This window comes from Salmo salar, chromosome 13 (assembly GCF_965601325.2).
Source record: "Salmo salar chromosome 13, fSalSal1, whole genome shotgun sequence".
Lineage (NCBI taxonomy): Eukaryota > Metazoa > Chordata > Actinopteri > Salmoniformes > Salmonidae > Salmo > Salmo salar.
This window is the reverse complement of record NC_138303.1, coordinates 103576991-103597125: the sequence shown is the minus strand read 5'-3', so window position 1 is coordinate 103597125 and position 20135 is coordinate 103576991. Positions and strand designations below refer to the sequence as shown.

The following is a 20135-nucleotide window of genomic DNA, read 5'->3' as shown; positions in this document are numbered from 1 at the left end:
GTGTAGATTGATGAGGGAAAAAAACATATTTAATCAATTTTAGAATAAGGCTGTAATGTAACAAAATGTGGAAAAGGGGAAGGGGTCTGAATACTTTCCAAATGTACTGTATATCATCAATTTAAAAGTACAAACAAGGATTTAGCAGTCACAGATTGCCCCTATAAAAGAGGGTCTTCTTGATCTCCTCATATTGTTAGAACTAGGAACAGGAGTTTTTCGTAATAAGATCACTAATCAGGATGGAACAATTCCTGACCCTAGCTGTGATTCATGTGACCTGATCAGTAAAAACTCAAAGCCACATACATACTCCTTACGTCCTAACATGCACCCTGTAGTTACAGCGCCTTTGGAAATATTCAGAAATATTAACTTTTTCCACATTCTGTTACAGCTTTATTCTAAAATTGATTAAAACATTTTCCTCACCAATCTACACACAATACCATATAATGACAAAGCGTAAACAGGTTTTTACAAATTTCTGCACATTTAAGAAAGAAAAAACAGAATTACCTTATTTATATACAGTTGAAGTCAGAAGTTTACATACACTTAGGTTGGAGTCATTAAAAATTATTATTATTCAACCACTCCACAAATTTCTTGTTAACAAACTATAGTTTTGACAAGTCGGTTAGGACATCTACTTTGTGCATGACTGTAACGGTCGTCGTAGGAAGTGGACCAAGGCGCAGCGGGTTGAGTGCTCATTCTAACTTTATTTAGAACACTTACTAAACAAAACAAGAAAAACAAACGGCCGACAAACAGTAATGCAGGTACACACAGCAATGCAAAAACAACCTCCCACAATTCCCATAACAAACAAACCCCTATACATAGGACCATCAATCAGAGGCAACGAGGAACAGCTGCCTCCAATTGAAGGCCCAATCCCAATTAACTAAACATAGAAATAGATAGACTAGACTGAACATAGAAATGCACTAACATAGAACATAGACCAAAACCCCGGAATACTCTAAACAACACCTCTCTACATAAACAATTATATCAACAACCCCGAACCACACAGCCGCCATAACGCTCAGGAAGAAGACGCGTTCTGTCTCCTAGAGATGAACATACTTTGGTCTGAAAAGTATAAATCAATCCCAGAACAACAGCAAAGGACCTTGTGAAGATGCTGGAGGAAACAGGTACAAAAGTATCTATATCCACAGTAAAACGAGTCCTATATCAACATAACCTGAAAGGCCGTTCAGCGAGGAAGAAGCCACTGCTCCAAAACCGCCATAAAAAAGCCAGACTACGGTTTGCAACTGCACATGGGGACAAAGATTGTACGTTTTGTAGAAATATCCTCTAGTCTGATGAAACAAAAATAGAACTGTTTGGCCATAATGACCATCATTATGTTTGGAGGGAAAAGAGGGAGGCTTGTAAGCCAAAGAACACCATCCCAACCGTGAAGCACGAAGGTGACAGCATCATGTTGTGGGGGTGCTTTGCTGCAGGAGAGACTGGTGCACTTCACAAAATAGATGGCATCATGAGGTAGGAAAATGATGTGGATATATTGAAGCAACATCTCAAGACATCAGCCTGGAAGTAAAAGCTTGGTTGCAAATGGGTCTTCCAAATGGACAATGACCCCAAGCATACTTACAAAGTTGTGGCAAAATGGCTTAAGGACAACAAAGTCAAGGTATTGGAGTGGCCATCACAAAGCTCTGAAATTTGTGGGCAGAACTGAAAAGGCGTGTGCGAGCAAGGAGGCCTACAAACCTGATTCCGTTACACCAGCTCTGTCAGGAGGAATGGGCCAAAACTCACCCAACTTATTGTGGAAGCTTGTGGAAGGCTACCCGAAAAATTTGACATAAGTTAAACAATTTAAAGGCAATGCTACCAAATACTAACTGAGTGTATGTAAACTTCTGACCCACTTGGAATGTGATGAAATAAATTAAAGCTGAAATATATATTTCTCTCTACTATTATTCTGACATTTCACATTCTTAAACGACAGATTTTTACCTTGTCAGCTCAGGGATTCGATCTTGCAACTTTCCGGTTACTAGTCCAACGCTCTAACCACTAGGCTACCTGCCGCCCCAGTGTGCCAAGCTTGTAGCGTCATACCCAAGAAGAATCGAGTCTGTAATCGCTGCCAAAGGTGCTTCAACAAATTACTGAGTAAAGGGTCTGAATATTTATATAATTGTGATATTTCAGCTTTTGATTTTTAATACATTTACAAAAAATTATAAAAACCTGTTTTTGCTTTGTCATCATGGGGTATTGTGTGTAGATTGACGAGGGGGAAAAATGATTTAATCAATTTTAGAATAAGGCTGTAACATAACGTAACAAAATGTGTAAAAAGTAAAAGGGTCCGAATGTACTGTATATGGTGAAAACATAATAGCATAGAGATTCTTCAAGAGCTTTTCAATGTAATTGACATTGAGAGCGAGTGGGTGTTACAAGAGCAATGCCAACAGTAGTGCAAACAGAGTATAAAGTGCCATAGTGTGGTATCTATCACTGGCCATCATACAGCATACCACTCAGTATCTAACAAGGAACTGGGTGTGGGGTCAGACTGTCAGGTAACAGCATTATAGGACTTTATGTAAAGGCTTTACTGTTGAATAAACATTAGTATAGCTAATAACAGGAGAGAGTATCTGGAACAGTGGCCTGGACTGGACCCTTCCTTATCATCTCAGGGGTTCCCTGACCTCCCTGACCCCATGCCACTGGTTACATACCACAGAGAGACGGGATACATAGCACAGATAGACTGGATACATACCACAGATAGACGGGATACATACCACAGATAGACGGGATACATACCACAGATAGACGGGATACATACCACAGATAGACTGGATACATACCACAGATAGACGGGATACATACCACAGATAGACGGGATACATAAAACAGAGAGAGTGAGAGAGCGAGAGAGAGAGAGAGAGAGAGAGAGAGAGAGAGAGAGAGACTAACATGTGAGTAAAAGGGTTTTCCTACAATTATGATCCCGTTTAACAATCTCAGGGCTTATATTTTTCTCCTTTAAACTGCTCATGTATCACACCCGGTCGTGATTGGGAGTCCCATATGGCGGCGCACAATTGGCCCAGTGTCGTCCGGGTTTGAAATGGACCTAACTGGTCTTTTTCTAGTGTGCAAATTGCTTTTGACAAACAAATCTGTTTGAAATCCCGATGTGGCCCTCGAGACTAAATTATTGCCCACCCCTAGCTTAGAATGTAGTTTCTCAGGCTAAAAACAAGCTGGAATCATTTGAAACTCAAACGTAAATTCACTGCTTTTCTGAACAGGTCATATTTGAGAACTTAAAATATTCCTACTCTGCATCTGGTATACCAGTGTTTCTTCACCCTGGTACTGAGGCTGATTCAAATGATTACTCATCACGAAACTTTGATGATTTGATTTCAGGAAAGGAAAAAAACTAAAATGTGTACTACTTTGGGTCCCCCGGGAAAAGCATTAAGAAACACAGCTATATACGGTATGAATTAATTTACAAAACATCCCAACACATTCATGAATCCATAGCTGCATAAGCCACAGCCCACAGGGTTCTTGGTAGTGGGTAGTACCTATCTGCTGTGTGCCAGTTGGTTCCGGCGGGCAGTCTGTCTCTCTCCAACATCACCACATTGGCCATCTTGGCTAGGTGGTAGACGGTCTGGCATCCCAGACTGCCCCCTCCGATCACCACAGCCTCTGCTGACTTGTGTAGGGGCTTGGTGGGCCCACTGCCACCCTACCTACACCTGCCATGACATTTGTTTCTTAGACACATTAAATCAAATTGAAAAATACATTTATTTTACCTTTTTAACTAAACCAGGCAAGGCCCGGGTTTCCCGAGAGCAATGGAACTTAGGCTTACGAGTGTTTAAACGATGCATCTTTCCTACAACGGCATAAGAAGTAACGTGCATTTTCCAAAACACCACACAGAGAGAACGGTCACTAGGTGCGTCTTTGGAGCATGAGTCCATACTGGTACGCTCAAAAGAACTAGAGCGTTGCTTTCTCAGTTCAAATCTGACTTAACATTAGAATTATTTCACAATACTGACGATGGATCAGCTCCTGGAGAGATATTATCACATACAGCTGCAAATATAGAGGCAGATTGTTCTAATGTGTATCCTATAATAATACACTAGACCAAGGTTTCCCAAACTCGGTCCTGGGGCCCCCCCTGGGTACAGGTTTTGGTTTTGCCCTAGCACTACAAAGCTGTTTCAAATAACCAACTCATCATCAAGCTTTGGTTATTTGCATCACCAATTTGGCATATCTAGAGTACACATCATGAAATATATTGAGACAAATTACAGACAATAGCCTACAAGTAGCAAAATAGAACTCAATTGATTGAACATGAAATGTATTTCAATATAATTGAAACAGGTCTATAGCTTACTGTTTAGAATTTAATGCAGTCATCTGGTTTTTCATTTGAACCATCTTTTTATACGTCACTTTTTGTATCAATTGCAAAGACATTGGCCAATTTGTATTTGTAGTCAACTTTGTCTTGCTCAGCAGGACAGGAAAATTGTGAAATTCATGCTCTAGTGTTGGAGTGTGCCCCTGGCTATCCGTACATTTTAAAAACAAGAAAATGGTGCCGTCTGCTTTGCTTAATATAAGGAATTTTTTATTAGTTATACTTTTACTTTTGATACTTAAGTACACTTTAGCAATTACATTTACTTTTGATACTTAAGTATATTTAAAACCAAATACTTTTAGACTTTTACTCAGGTAGTATTTTACTGGCTGACTCACTTTACATGAGTAACTTTCTATTAAGGTATCTATACTTTTATGACAATTGGGTACTTTTCCCACCACTGAAACTATGTCCAGCCCTAAACTGTACTCAGTGGGCATACGACGTGATAAAGATTTATTTTTCTGGTTGAAATCTGGTTGGGACAGATCACAACCAGATTAAGAAGTATTTTTCGACTTCATGAAAAATGCGTCTTATTTTGGTTTATATCTGTTTTTTGGTTGAAATCTGATTGAACACTTAATATGTGCGTAGTGTTTGTTGGCCAGTCACCCATTGGATATAAGACACTAGAACCATTACAATTATACAAATTGGAATAATGTTGTTTTTCAGCAGGGTTTGCATGATTCTTCTTAGCACAGTTGGCAAACTACAGGTGGCAGAGTGCACAAAAGTGGGCTCCGGTTAACGCTACTGGGCCAAGTCCACTTCAGCTTTTCCGGTCCAATTAACTTTTTCAGGACATTTTTATTCGGCAGGTGATGAAATACCAATTTTAAAAAACTAAGAAATGTGATATACACTGATTGTATAAAACATGAACTGTTCTTTCCATGACATAGACTGACCAGGTGAATCCAGGTGAAAGCGATGATCCCTTATTGATGTCACCTGTTAAAACTTCTTATGGCTTGAATCCCGTTAGCGGGAAAGATATGACAACAGCCAGTGAAAGTGCAGGGCGCCAAATTCAAAACAACAAAAAGAAATAGAGATAAAATTAATCACTAACCTTTGATGATCTTCATCAGATGACACTCATATGACTTCATGTTACACAATACATGTATGTTTTGTTCGATAAAGTTCATATTTATATCCAAAAATCTCAGTTTACATTGGCATGTTATGTCCAGTAATCTTTTGCCTCCAAAACATCCGGTGATGTTTACAGAAATACTCATCATAAATGTTCATGAAAATACAGTTGTTATACATGGAACTTTAGATAAACTTCTCCTTAATGCAACCGCTGTGTCAGATTTTAAAAAAGCTTTACCGAAAAAGCAATAATCTGAGTACGGCGCTCAGACACAAAAACATGCCATACAATATATCCGCCATGTTCGAGTCAACAATAGTCAGAAATAGCATTATAAATATTCACTTACCTTTGATGATCTTCATCAGAATGCACTCCCAGGAATCCCAGTTCAACAATAAATGTTTGTTTTGTTCGATAAAGTCCATCCTTTATGTCCAAATAACTCCTTTTTGTTCGCGCCTTCAGTTCACAAATCCAAATTCACGACGCGCAGGTCAGACGAAAACTAAAAAAATCCCATTACAGTTCGTAGAAACATGTAAAACGATGTATAGAATCAATCTTTAGGATGTTTTTATCATAAATCTGCAATAAAGTTTCAACCGGAGAAATCCTTTGTCTTCAGAAATGCAATGGAACTGAGCTACCGCTCATGTGAGTGCGCATGGCTGAGCCTCTTGTCCTGCTGGCAGTGTTCTGACTCCAGGAGCTCTTATTCATCCTCACTTCACAGTAGAAGCCTCAAACAAGGTTCTAAAGACTGTTGACATCTAGTGGAAGCCTTAGGAAGTGCAAAATGACCCCATAGACACTGTAGTTTGGATAGGCAATCACTTGAAAAACTACAAACCACTTCCTGTTTGGATTTTTTCTCAGGTTTTTGTCTGCCATATGAGTTCTGTTATACTCACAGACATCATTCAAACAGTTTTAGAAATGTCAGAGTGTTTTCTATCCAAATATACTAATAATATGCATATCTTAGTTTCTGGGACTGAGTAGCAGGCAGTTTTCTCTGGGCACGTTAGTCATCCAAGCTACTCAATACTGCCACCATCCATAAGAAGTTACCTCCACTTCAATCAGTGTAGATGAAGGGTAGGAGACACGTTAAAGAAGGAGTTTTAAGCCTTGAGACAACTGAGACATGGATTGTGTATGTGTGCCATTCAGAGGGTGAATGGGCAAGACAGAAGATTTAAGTGTCTTTGAACGGGGTATCGGGGCAGGTGGGAGGTCAAGTTGTGTACATTGTTCGCAGGAGGTTCCTTGATTGGTGAAGTGTGTAAGAGTTGATCCATAGTTCAGGGAATGGGAAATGGCTGCTGAAGCAACAGCTGTGCTGGAATGAGAACAATATGAGTGTCAGTTCTGATGGTGTGCAGCGGGAGGATGAGGGTCAAGGACCAGAATGGTCAGTAGTGGAAAGACATAGGAAGAAGAGAGATCATGATACAGAAAGCAGTGGAGTGTCTAGTAAAGAAAGCATAAAGAGGGCCAGGGTAGGAAGCAATAGTAGTGATGTGTTGGAGTGGAAAGGGGTGTTTGATGAGACCACAGGGCCTCACACCCTATCCAACTAACTAATGCCATAGAGAAAGAGGTAGGTGAAGTGAAATTAGCTTGTTTCATTGGAAATGGTAGATTGTTAACATTGTGTGGTAGACAGGCTCAGCAAGAGAAGATTCTGAAAATGGAAAAGCTTAATGGGAAGAAGATTAAAAGCCATGTCCCTGGTGATTATGCTAGATTGAGGGGAGTCTTCACTGGGGTCCCAATATCTACGTCCACAGTTGATATTAAAACGAATGTGAAGGAAGGCAGAGTGATTGAGGCCAAAAGGTTAATCAGTAGGAAAGAGGGTCAAAAAAGTAAAAGCTTATCAGTGATGCTGAGGTTTGAGAAAGTCTTCCTTAGTTTCAATGTTAGAGAATTTGTCCCATATGCACTGTGGTGTTTTAAATGCCTAAAGAATGGGACATGTAGCTGCTCAGAGTAAAGGACAGAAAAGATGTGCCAAGTGTGGAGGGGAACATGATTATGGTGAATGTGGAAGCAATGTGAAGGTTAAGTGCTGTAATTGTGGGGCAAAACACAGAGCTGCATTTGGTGGATGCCAGGTACAGAGAGAGGCTAGAGAGGCTCAGAGATACAGGATCAGTCATGATGTATCATATGCAGAGGCTGGAAAACAGATTGGTAGAACTACAGTTCAGACTGATGGATCTGACATGGATGTACCTGTAGTAAGTGATGGATCTGACATGGATGTACCTGTAGTTAGATCTGACATGGATGTACCTGTAGTAAGTGATGGATCTGACATGGATGTACCTGTAGTAAGTAATGGATCTGACATGGATGTACCTGTAGTAAGTAATGGATCTGACATGGATGTACCTGTAGTAAGTGATGGATCTGACATGGATGTATCTGTAGTAAGTGATGGATCTGACATGGATGTACCTGTAGTAAGTGATGGATCTGACATGGATGTACCTGTAGTAAGTGATGGATCTGACATGGATGTACCTGTAGTAAGTGATGGATCTGACATGGAATGTACCTGTAGTAAGTGATGGATCTGACATGGATGTACCTGTAGTAAGTGATGGATCTGACATGGATGTACCTGTAGTAAGTGGACCTACTATCGGGGCTGGTGCTTCTGATGGTCCAGGATGGTTTCGAGACCGGTTCAGAAATGTTGTGCTCATGAATGTGCGATGTGATAATGAATAGGAGTCAGATGCACATATGCAATGTTTGTGTCAAGAACTGTAATGCTGTTGGATTTTTCACGCTCAACAGTTTCTCATGTGTATCAAGAATGGTCCACCATCCAAAGGACATACAGCCAACTTGACACAAATGTGGGAAGGAAGCATAGGAGTCAAAATGGGCTGTCATCCCTGTTCAACGCTTTCAACCCCTTGCAGAGTCCATGCCCCAACGAATTGAGGCTGTTACGAGGGCAAAAGGGGGAGTGCAACTCAATATTAGGAAGGTGTTCCTAAGGTTCGATGCACTCAGTGTATTTCACATCCAAGTCATTGAATTTGCTAGGTCATTAAAAGCTACAATTTGTGACAGTCTGAGGTCTTATAGCAATCAGGCATCATCCCTAACTAAGAGAATCTCCGATGCTATAATGCTTTTGATTTTATTACAGGCTGTGCAGTGTTTTTCGTGGTTGCTGTCCACTTAATTGAAAAGCTCACATTCACTTCCATAACATTTGTTCTATGTAAGATAAACATGCAAAATAATACAGGATTCCCATACAAAAATCCACTGCCGTTAAAATGCAGTAAACTAATGGTTGTTTAATTAATGCTATCTGGTAGTTTGCTGTGTTGGCTTCTAATGGTAATCCTTTGTCTGTGTTAGCTAATTGCAGTGTTCATTGTGCTGCAAATGTTCTTCTGTTCCACTGAATGCAATTTGGATGTTCTATTTGGACCCACTTGTCATGTTGGTATAAAGGATCAGGAATGCGTAATAGTTTTTTTTAATCACTACCCAAATTACAGCCCAAATTACAGTAAAGGCACGGGGACGAAGACCAAACAAACACGTATACAAAACACAGGGTTGAAAGCGAAACAAAAGAGCGAGGAGAACCTTGAATAAATAACACGGGGCGAGACCCGAAAACACAAGCGCACAATGATACAACACAAGACGAGACCCGTAATCATCTGTGCACAATACAAGCGGCACGAAAGCCAAAACAATGAAGCATAAGTACTCACACGACCAATGGACATTGGAACAATAATCAACAAGACAATGGTGAACGAAGGGCACACTAATACATTTACTAATCAGGGAGAATATGGGGACCAGCTGTACGTAATGACACAGTTCAGTTCTTAGAGACCGGTGACCGTAGACCTCTGAAACTGGTGCACAGAAAGAGCAACAGAATTTAACAAAATAACATGTAGGCCTATGACCTATTTTTATTGCATTTATTTTCATCAGTAATTAGTACAAATTATTGTACCTGCATTTAACCCTGATAATATGACTATATTTTCCCTTAAAGCTTTTAAACACTTAACATAACATTTTGTAAAGAGGATGGGATCCACCCAAATCATTTTGGGTTCCTGGATCCTTTCACAGCAATATAAGGCTGTGTTGAGACAATGACTTATCAATGACCCAAGCCCAGCTCAGTTAAACCCTAACATTGTGACACAGAGTTGTCATAATGCTTCAGCAAATGTACATTATCCTTGGGGCGTTGGTAGACACAATGTAAGTAACCTAATTTATGTACCTCTAACTGCATTGAATGCCTCTGCTGATCCTACAGCTATTGTATGCTGTAATCATGTGCCTATGAACCAGATTTATACTGTTAGCACTGAGCCGGTGTGCCCTAGGAGGAAGTCCACGGTGTACAGTTCACCCTGCACTAGCATAAACATGAGCACATCTACTGCTGCTGAGATTCCCAGTAAAGCAAGAAAAACAAGTAAGTATCCCAGAAGAAAAGTGCTCAAAATAGCCCACGTTAACATATGTAGCTGAAGAAACACAGTTCATGAAATCAATCATTTGCTCGTAACAGATTACGTTCATATTCTGACTATCTCTGAAACTCACTTAGATAATACCTTTGATGATACAGTGGTAGCAATACAAGGTTATAAGATCTACAGAAAAGGAGGTGCGGCTGTTTATATTCAGAGTCATATTCCTGTGATGATTAGAGAGGATCTCATGTTAAATACTGTTGAAGGAATATGGTTACAGGTTCATCTGCCTCACCTAAAGCCAATTCTGGTGGGAAGCTGCTATAGACCACCAAGTGCTAACAGTCAGTATCTGGATAATATGTATGAAATGTTTGATGATGTATGTGATATCAACAGAGAGGTATTTTATCTGGGTGATTTAAATATTGACTGGCTTTCATCAAGCTGCCCACTCAAGAAAAAGCTTCAAACTGTAACCAGTGTCTGCAACCTGGTTTAGGTTATCATTCAACTGACCAGTGTAGTTACAAACAGCACAGGAATGAAATCATGTATTGATCACATCTTTACTAATGCTGCAGAAATGTGTTTTAAAGCAGTATCCAGATCCATCAGATGTAGTGATCACAGTATAGTAGCCATATCTAGGAAAACCAAAGTTCCAAAGGCTGGGCCTAATATAGTGTATTAGAGGTCATACAATAAGTTTTGTAGTGATTCCTATGTTGTTGATGTAAAGAATATCTGTTGGTCTACGGTGTGTAATGAGGAGCAACCAGATGCTGCACTTGACACATTTATGAAATTGCTTATTCCAGTTACTAATAAGCACACACCCATTAAGAAAATGACTGTTAAAAACTGTTAAATCCCTGTGGATTAATGAGGAATTGAAAAATTGTATGGTTGAGAGGGATGAGGCAAAAGGAATGGTAACTCTGGCTGCACAACCGATTGGCAAACGTACTGCAAACTGAGAAACCATGTGACCAAACTGAATAAAAAGAAGAAGAAACTACACTATGAAACAAAGATAAATGAAATAAAGAATGATAGCAAAAAGCTTTGGAGCACCTTAAAGGACATTTTGGGGGAAAAGGCAAACTCAGCTCCACCATGGTCAGAACATATTGAGTATGTTTTGACAGTAGCTAAGATGGGGAGTTGGGGAGAAGTATGTCCATAATAAAGTTAACAGCACTATCAACAAGGCAGGTCCTACAGGCCATAGGTTTGTCGCACATGGACTACTGTTCAGTCATGTGGTCAGATGCCACAAAAAAGGACTTAACAATTTTCCTCAGAACAGGGCAGCACGGCTAGCCCTTGGATGGACAGGGAGAGCTAATAATAATATGCATGTTAATCTCTCCTGGCTCAAAGTGGAGGAGAGATTGACTTCATCACTACAAGCTGTCTGTTTGAACTACTGGTACACAGCTCGAACACCCATGCATATCCCCACAAGATATGCCACAAGAGGTCTCTTCACAGTCCCCAAGTCCAGAACAGACTATGGGAGGCGCACAGCACTACATAGAGACATGACTACATGGAACTCTAGTCCACATCAAGTAACTCATGCAAGCAGTAAAATTTGATAAAAAAAATAGATTAAAAAAACACCTTATGGAACAAGGGGGACTGTGAAGCAACACAAACATAGGCACAGACACATGCATACACACACACACAATAACATACGCACTAAACACACACGTACACATGGATTTTGTACTGTAGATATGTGGTAGTGGTGGAGTAGGGGCCTGAGGTCGCACAGTGAGTTGTGAAATCTGTGAATGTATTGTAATGTTTTTAAAAATGTGTAAACTGCCTTCATTTTGGCAGCCTTGGCAGCAGCTAATGGGCATGCATAATAAATACAAATACAAACATCTCTTTTTGCCTGCGCGCATCAACATTCTACACGTCCATTGGGACAGAGCACCCGATAGGCTACAACACAGCTGGAAAACAAACAAAGCATTGAAATGTTTTGACTGCAAAATGGTCGTCCCTCTTCTCCTGCATTTTAGTTTTCTCTTGTAAGTAAAGCGATGGTTTGTTGGAGAGAAGATGATCAAGGAAAGTTTTGCTAGCTAGCTAATGTTAGTTCTCTGGCTAATCATCCACGGACATGGTAAGTTTTCAACTTTACCTGTTGTAGCTAATGGGCTAACGTTTAATTAGTTACAGTAAATGTGTGTGTGTGTGTGTGTGTGTGTGTGTGTGTGTGTGTGTGTGTGTGTGTGTGTGTGTGGTGTGTGTGTGTGGGTGTGTGTGTGTGTGTGTGTGTGTGTGTGAGAGAGAGAGAGAGATGGTAGATGAATACATATGTGAAATCTTTCTTGATTCATCAGGGATCCTTGTATTTTTGTGTGTTTTGTATTTGACAATACAGTACCCTGCTCCCCCTCAACACACATTCAAACGTTACACCTCTCAACTGCCTTTAGACTCTAGATTATATTTAGTTGCAGGAATCTTATAGTTTGGATGGAAGAGACAACAAAGGGAATGAGTACAGAAGTCATCTGTTTGGCTGTCTGTCTCTCTCCGTCTCTCTGCCTGCCTGCCTGCCAGATTGCTGAGTCGTAATATAGTCAATATACTTGCTAAGTCTAATTTAGTGAAGACCTTAGGTAATGGTTAATCATGATTAGTCTGTCTTTACAGCTTCTGAAACATGTCAGTGATCTGATGTATGGCCTCTACAGCAGTGCTTGGCCACCCACTCAGTTGCCAGTGACCTATTCTGCCACATCCCAGGGGAAGGAAAGAGTAGAACCACCCCTCCTTAAATCCATAGTCAGGAGCTAGGTTTCCATCCAATTGGCAACAGATTTTCATGTGAATATTCTAAAATCCACATAAAAACAATATGCGCGTTATTCCATCAGATATTGGGCCAGTAACCGAAAGGTTGCTGGATCGAATCCCCGAGCTGACAAGGTAAAAAAATCTGTTGTTCTGCCACTGAGCAAGGCAGTTAACCCACTGTTCTCCGGGCGCCGAAAACACGGCTGTCGATTAAGGAATCCCCCAGCACCTCTCTGATTGATTGAGGTTGGGTTAAATGTGGAAGACACATTTCAGTTGAAGGCATTCAGTTGTACAACTGACTAGGTATCCCACTTTCCCTTTTCCCTTTCCATCAAATTGACTTGATGGGGATAAAAGTGATGACGTAGTGCACAAAAACATACCTTTTGCTGGCCTCCCAAGTGGTGCAGTGGTCTAAGGCACTGCATCCCCATGCTGTTGAGTATATTGACTATATTGCCCCTCAGCATGCTTTCCACCTGGCTACCCCTACCCCGGTTAACAGCCCTGCGCCCCCCACAGCAACTTGCCCAAGCCTCCCCCATTTCTCCTTCACCCAAATCCAGATAGCTGATGTTCTGAAAGAGCTGCAAAATCTGGACCCCAACAAGTCAGCCGGGCTAGACAATCTGGACCCTCTCTTACCCTTTTCTCTATATACATCAATGATGTCGCTCTTGCTGCTGGTGATTCGCTGATCCACCTCTACGCAGACGACACCATTCTGTATACTTCTGGCCCTTCTTTGGACACTGTGTTAATGAGGACAGATGTTCCGCTAGCGGAACGCCTCGCCAAATATCCAATGGTAGAGCGTGGCGCGAAATACAAAAACCTTAAAAATGCTATAACTTCAATTTCTCAAACATATGACAATTTTACAAAATTTGAAAGATAAGACTCTCGTTAATCCAACCACGTTGTCCGATTTCAAAAAGGCTTTACAGCGAAAACAAAACATTAGATTATATCAGGAGAGTACCCAGCCAAAAATAATCACACAGCCATTTTCAAAGCAAGCATATATGTCACAAAAACCAAAACCACAGCTAAATGCAGCACTAATCTTTGATGATCTTCATCAGATGACACTCCTAGGACATTATGTTATACAATACATGCATGTTTTGTTCAATCAAGTTCATATTTATATCAAAAACCAGCATGTGAAGTTCAGAACTAGCATACCCACCGAAAACTTCCAGTGAATTTACTAAATTACTCATGATAAACGTTGACAAAATACATAACAATTATTTTAAGAATTATAGATACAGAACTCCTTTATGCAAACGCTATGTCAGATTTTAAAATAGCTTTTCGGCGAAAGCACATTTTGCAATATTCTGAGTACATAGCTCAGCCATCACAGGCTAGCTATTCAGACCCGCCAACGTCGGGGCAGCCTAAACTCAGAATTACTATTAGAAAAATTGGATTACCTTTGCTGTTCTTCGTCAGAATGCACTCCCAGGACTTCTACTTCAACAACAAATGTTGTTTTGGTTCCAAATAATCCATAGTTATATCCAAATACCTCCGTTTTGTTCGTGCGTTCAGGTTACTATCCGAAGGGTAACGCGCGAGTGCATTTCGTGACAAAAAAATTCAAAATTACCGTACTTCGAAGCATGTCAAACGCTGTTTAAAATCAATTTTTATGCTATTTTTCTCGTAAAATAGCGATAATATTCCAACCGGACAACGTTGTATTAATTCAAAGAGTGAAAGAAAAAAATGGCAAGGTCTCGTGAACGCGCACTGTCCCCAGGCAGACCACTTACAAACTCTGCTGCTGTACTTTGCCCAGAGACAGGAGACACGTCATTGCGCTTTCTGATGGCTTTAGAGAGCCAATGGAAGACTTAGAAAATGTCACGTAACAGCACAGATGCTGTAATTTTGATAGAGATGCAACAGAAGGACTACAAATTGTCAGACAGGCCACTTCCTGCCTGGAATCTTCTCAGGTTTTTGCCTGCCATATGAGTTCTGTTATACTCACAGACACCATTCAAACAGTTTTAGAAACTTTAGAGTGTTTTCTATCCAAATCTACTAATTATATGCATATTCTAGTTTCTGGGCAAGAGTAGTAACCAGATTAAATCGGGTACGTTTTTTATCCAGCCGTAAAAATACTGCCCCCTATCCACAACAGGTTTTAACTAACCTCCAGACGAGCTTCAATGCCATACAACTCTCCTTCCGTGGCCTCCAACTGCTCTTAAATGCAAGTAAAACTAAATGCATGCTCTTCAACTGTTCGCTGCCTGCACCTGCCCGCCCATAGCATCACTACTCTGGATGGTTCTGACTTAGAGTATGTGGACAACTACAAATACCTAGGTGTCTGGTTAGACTGTAAACTCTCCTTCCAGACTCACATTAAGCATCTCCAATCCAAAATTAAATCTAGAACCGGCTTCCTATTTCGCAACAAAGCATCCTTCACTCATGCTGCCAAACATACCCTCGTAAAACTGACTATCCTACCAATCCTTGACTTCGACGATGTTATTTACAAAATAGCCTCCAACACTCTACCCAGCAAATTGGATGCAGTGCCATCCGTTTTGTCAGCGAAGCCCCATATACTACCCACCACTGCGACACGTATGCTCTCGTTGGCTGGCCCTCGCTTCATATTCGTCGCCAAACCCACTGGCTCCAGCTCATCTATAAGTCTTTGCTAGGTAAAGCCCCGTCTTATCTCAGCTCACTGGTCACCATATAAGCACCCACCCGTAGCACGCGCTCCAGCAGTATTATTTCACTGGTCACCCCCAAAGCTATATTATATTATTGACTGTATGTTTGTTTATTCCATGTGTAACTCTGTATTGTTGTTTGTGTCGCACTGCTTTGCTTCATCTTGGCACGGTCACAGTTGTAGATGAGAACTTGTTCTCAACTGGCCTACCTGGTTAAATAAAGGTGAATAAAAAATAAATAAATAAAAAACAGTATGCGCATGTGATACAATCTCTTGTTTGGGGTAACCCTTGGGGCCATACCCAACTCTTTCCTCCCTAGCCAGAGCAGACCTTTATGTGTGTTTGCGTATGACTGTAAAAACGCCAGGAAATCAGCTCCAAGTGATTTTAATTTAGGAAATTAAAGTCTCCTTCCTTCCCCCTCCTCTCCTCCCCCTTCTCCTTTCCCTGCTGTCTGCTCTCCTCCTCTCCTCTCCTCCTTTCCCCTCCTTAGAGCTCAGACCAAACCAATCTGAAGTAGAGCAACAGAAGCACCAGTCGGGTCACATCTGGATGTGTGAGATTCAGCCACTCTCATATCATGAGACGGAATAACCATGACAACATGACTGTGGGATGTAGATTAAACAAAGAACAAGTAGAAATAGTGAATGGGGGTTACTGGGAGATGTTGAAACAAGGTGTGCACTCTCCAGAGTTGTGGATACGGCGGAGTGTAAAGTGTAGTGGTCTCAGCTTTTAACCCAATCTGTGCTGAGGGGAGTGTGTCGGGACAGAGGTTAGAAGAGCACTGGAAGGGTCTTTCCAGCACAGCGAGTTCACTAACTCACATTACAAAACCAGACAAGCTATGCAATGTAGCCTATGACGAGAGCTCATGTAGTGGAGTATTCAGATGTGTTATTTGGGCATGATTCTAGCTCAGTCAGTTGAAAGTTTGATACATAGAGAGATTGTCAGCCTTATTCTAAGACATTATAAAGACTCATACATGCTTGTACACTGAGTATACAAAACATTAAGAACACCTGCCCTTTCCATGACAGATCCTCAAAAAGTTATACAGCTGCACCATCGAGAGCATCTTGACTGGTTGCATCACCACTTGGTAAGCAACTGTTTGGCATCCGACCGCAAGGTGCTACAGAGGGTAGTGCATGCGGCCCAATACATAACTGGGGCCGAGCTCCCTGCCATCCAGGACCTCTATACCAGGCGGTGTCAGAGGAAGTCCCTAAAAATTGCCAAAGATTCCAGCCACCCAAGTCATAGACTGTTCTCTCTGCTACCGCACGGCAAGCAGTACCGATGCACCAAGTCTGGAACCAACAGGACCCTGAAATGCTTCTACCCACAAGCTATAAGACTGCTAAATAGTTAGTTAAATAGTTAACCAATAATTACCCAGAATATCTGATATAACTCTTTTGACTCATCACATTCACTGCTGTTACCGTTTATTATCTATGCCGCTGCCTAGTCACTTTATCCCAACCTATATGTACTTGTCAATCTCAGTTACCTCTTACCCCTGCACATCGACTCAGTATTTAACTGTTACTATCAGTATTGATGATTTTTAAGCCTTGAGACAATTGAGACAGGGATTGTATACAGTATGTGTGCCAATCAGAGGGTGAATGTGCAAGGTGAAAGATTTGCGCCTTTGAACACGGTATGGCGTTAAGGTATCAGACGCACCGGGTTGAGTGCGTCAAGAATGGCAAATCTGCTGGGTTTACACATTATAAAGAATTGATCCTGTATGATCTTTATCTGCTGGGTTTACACATTATAAAGAATTGATCCTGTCTGATCTTTCTCTGCTGGGTTTACACATTATAAAGAATTGATCCTGTCTGATCTTTATCTGCTGGGTTTACACATTATAAAGAATTGATCCTGTCTGATCTTTCTCTGCTGGGTTTATACATTATAAAGAATTGATCCTGTCTGATCTTTATCTGCTGGGTTTACACATTATAAAGAATTGATCCTGTCTGATCTTTATCTGCTGGGTTTACACATTATAAAGAATTGATCCTGTCTGATCTTTATCTGCTGGGTTTATACATTATAAATAATTGATCCTGTCTGATCTTTATCTGCTGGGTTTACACATTATAAAGAATTGATCCTGTCTGATCTTTATCTGCTGGGTTTACACATTATAAAGAATTGATCCTGTCTGATCTTTCTCTGCTGGGTTTATACATTATAAAGAATTGATCCTGTCTGATCTTTATCTGCTGGGTTTACACATTATAAAGAATTGATCCTGTCTGATCTTTATCTGCTGGGTTTACACATTATAAATAATTGATCCTGTCTGATCTTTATCTGCTGGGTTTATACATTATAAAGAATTGATCCTGTCTGATCTTTATCTGCTGGGTTTACACATTATAAAGAATTGATCCTGTCTGATCTTTATCTGCTGGGTTTACACATTATAAAGAATTGATCCTGTCTGATCTTTATCTGCTGGGTTTACACATTATAAAGAATTGATCCTGTCTGATCTTTATCTGCTGGGTTTACACATTATAAAGAATTGATCCTGTCTGATCTTTATCTGCTGGGTTTACACATTATAAAGAATTGATCCTGTCTGATTTTTATCTGCTGGGTTTACACGTTATAAAGAATTGATCCTGTCTGATCTTTATCTGCTGGGTTTACACGTTATAAAGAATTGATCCTGTCTGATCTTTATCTGCTGGGTTTACATATTATAAAGAATTGATCCTGTCTGATCTTTATCTGCTGGGTTTATACATTATAAAGAATTGATCCTATCTAATCTTTATCTTATGCATGCACGTGTGTTTGTTATTCAAGTGCGTGTTTGTGTGCGTGTGTGTGTGTGTTGTTTTTAAGTTACAGCCAGTGCAGAGCACAGAGTTCTCTGCTCCTCCTTGTTTAGCTAGAGGCTCTCTGGACTGGGGTGGGGACCTCAGCATGGCTTCTGATTGGCTATCAGGGGAAGGCAGAGGTCAAAGAAATATGGGGTGGTTCACACACACACACATACCTAAATCTCTGTAGGTATTGGCTATTACCCATGCCATGGGAAAAAGTCAGAGCTGGTTCATTCAAGTTCCTCTCTGGGAATCCACCTGAAGAACAGCACTTATTTTCAAATAGATTATATAATGTTTGTGCTGACTATTGGCTCTGAATAAGAGAAATGTGGTCACAGAGTTCACAAAAGTGCATGCAGTTCACAGATTGTCCCTAACATAAATGTTACTATGCATGTATGCAGTTCAGTTCCCCCTATAACATACAGCAGGGTTCCCCAACTGGTGGCGCACAGGCCCAATTTGGCCCCCGTGATTTTTTTCTTTTTTTTTCTGAGATAATAACTATTTTATTTTTTTCATTGTTGGATATAAAAGACTGTCAAAACCTCAACCCCCCCAACCATCCGTTCAAGAAAATAATCTTCCCACGGCTGAATGTGGTTGAGGACCTCTGACATGTAGGTTACTATGCATGTGTGAGTGTCAGGAATGTCTGGGAAGGAATGTACTCATCCAATTTCAGACCCAGCACTTCTCAGCCTCAACAGACAAGTCTTGTTCTTGAGAGAGATGGACAGAAGAAAAAGGTAGGGAGTAAGGACATGCTTAAACCATCTGACCAAGTCTTAAAGCAATGGGACTCCCATAAATCTTTCTCAGATTATTACCAATCCCACAAAGTATGACCCCAAACACCCAGAAAATGCTGTTCTCCTAGATGTTATCCTCTCAAATAATCCTGAGACGTATCAGTCTGGTGTTTTCTGTAATGACCTGTGATCACTGTTTTACAGCCTGTGTTCATAATGGCTGCTCAGTGAAATGACCTGTCCTGATTTGTCATAGACGCTTGCTAAAAAACTTTAATGAGCAAGCCTTCCTTCATGAACTGGCCTCTGTAAAATGATATAGAATCAGCTTGATCCCCTCTGTCGAAGATGCTTGGACCTCCTTTTTGATATTTTCAGTGGTGTTGTTAACAAACGCCCCCATAAAGAAAATGTAAATTAAAAACAGGTTCAGCCCCTCGTTCGACCGTGATCTTGCAGAGTTACTCCACCTCAAGAATTCCATTTGGCGAAAGGCTCGGCACATGCATATTCAGGCCGACTGGCTCTCGTTCAGGCAAATGAGAAATAAATGCACTCAGGCTATCCGGAAGGCCAAAGTTAGTTCCTTTAAGGAGCAGTAGTCTCTCTGTATGGGTCTAACCCCAAGAAGTTCTGGAAAACGGTTAAAGACCTGGAGAATAAATCCTCCTCCTCACAGCTGCCCATGTCCCTTAATGTTGATGATGTGGTTGTTACTGACAAGAAGCACATGGCTGAGCTCTTTAATCACCACTTCATTAAGTCAGGATTATTATTTGACTCAGCCATGCCTCATTGCCCATCCAACATTTCCTCATCTCCCACCCCTTCTAATGAGACTAGCCCCGATGCTCCTCCCTCTTTTTCCTCTTCCCCGCTACAAAGTTTCAGATGG

The 20135-nt window shown here is 40.8% G+C and overlaps 1 long non-coding RNA gene across 1 annotated transcript; it reads left to right on the top strand.

The window, feature by feature from the left end:
* The first annotated feature begins 11856 nt into the window (after window positions 1-11856).
* LOC145860089 (uncharacterized) lies at window positions 11857-18433 on the top strand. The gene is made up of 2 exons (XR_014380210.1): window positions 11857-12224; window positions 16118-18433. It is a non-coding gene; the product is annotated as an uncharacterized LOC145860089 (long non-coding RNA).
* Window positions 18434-20135: the final 1702 nt, after the last annotated feature.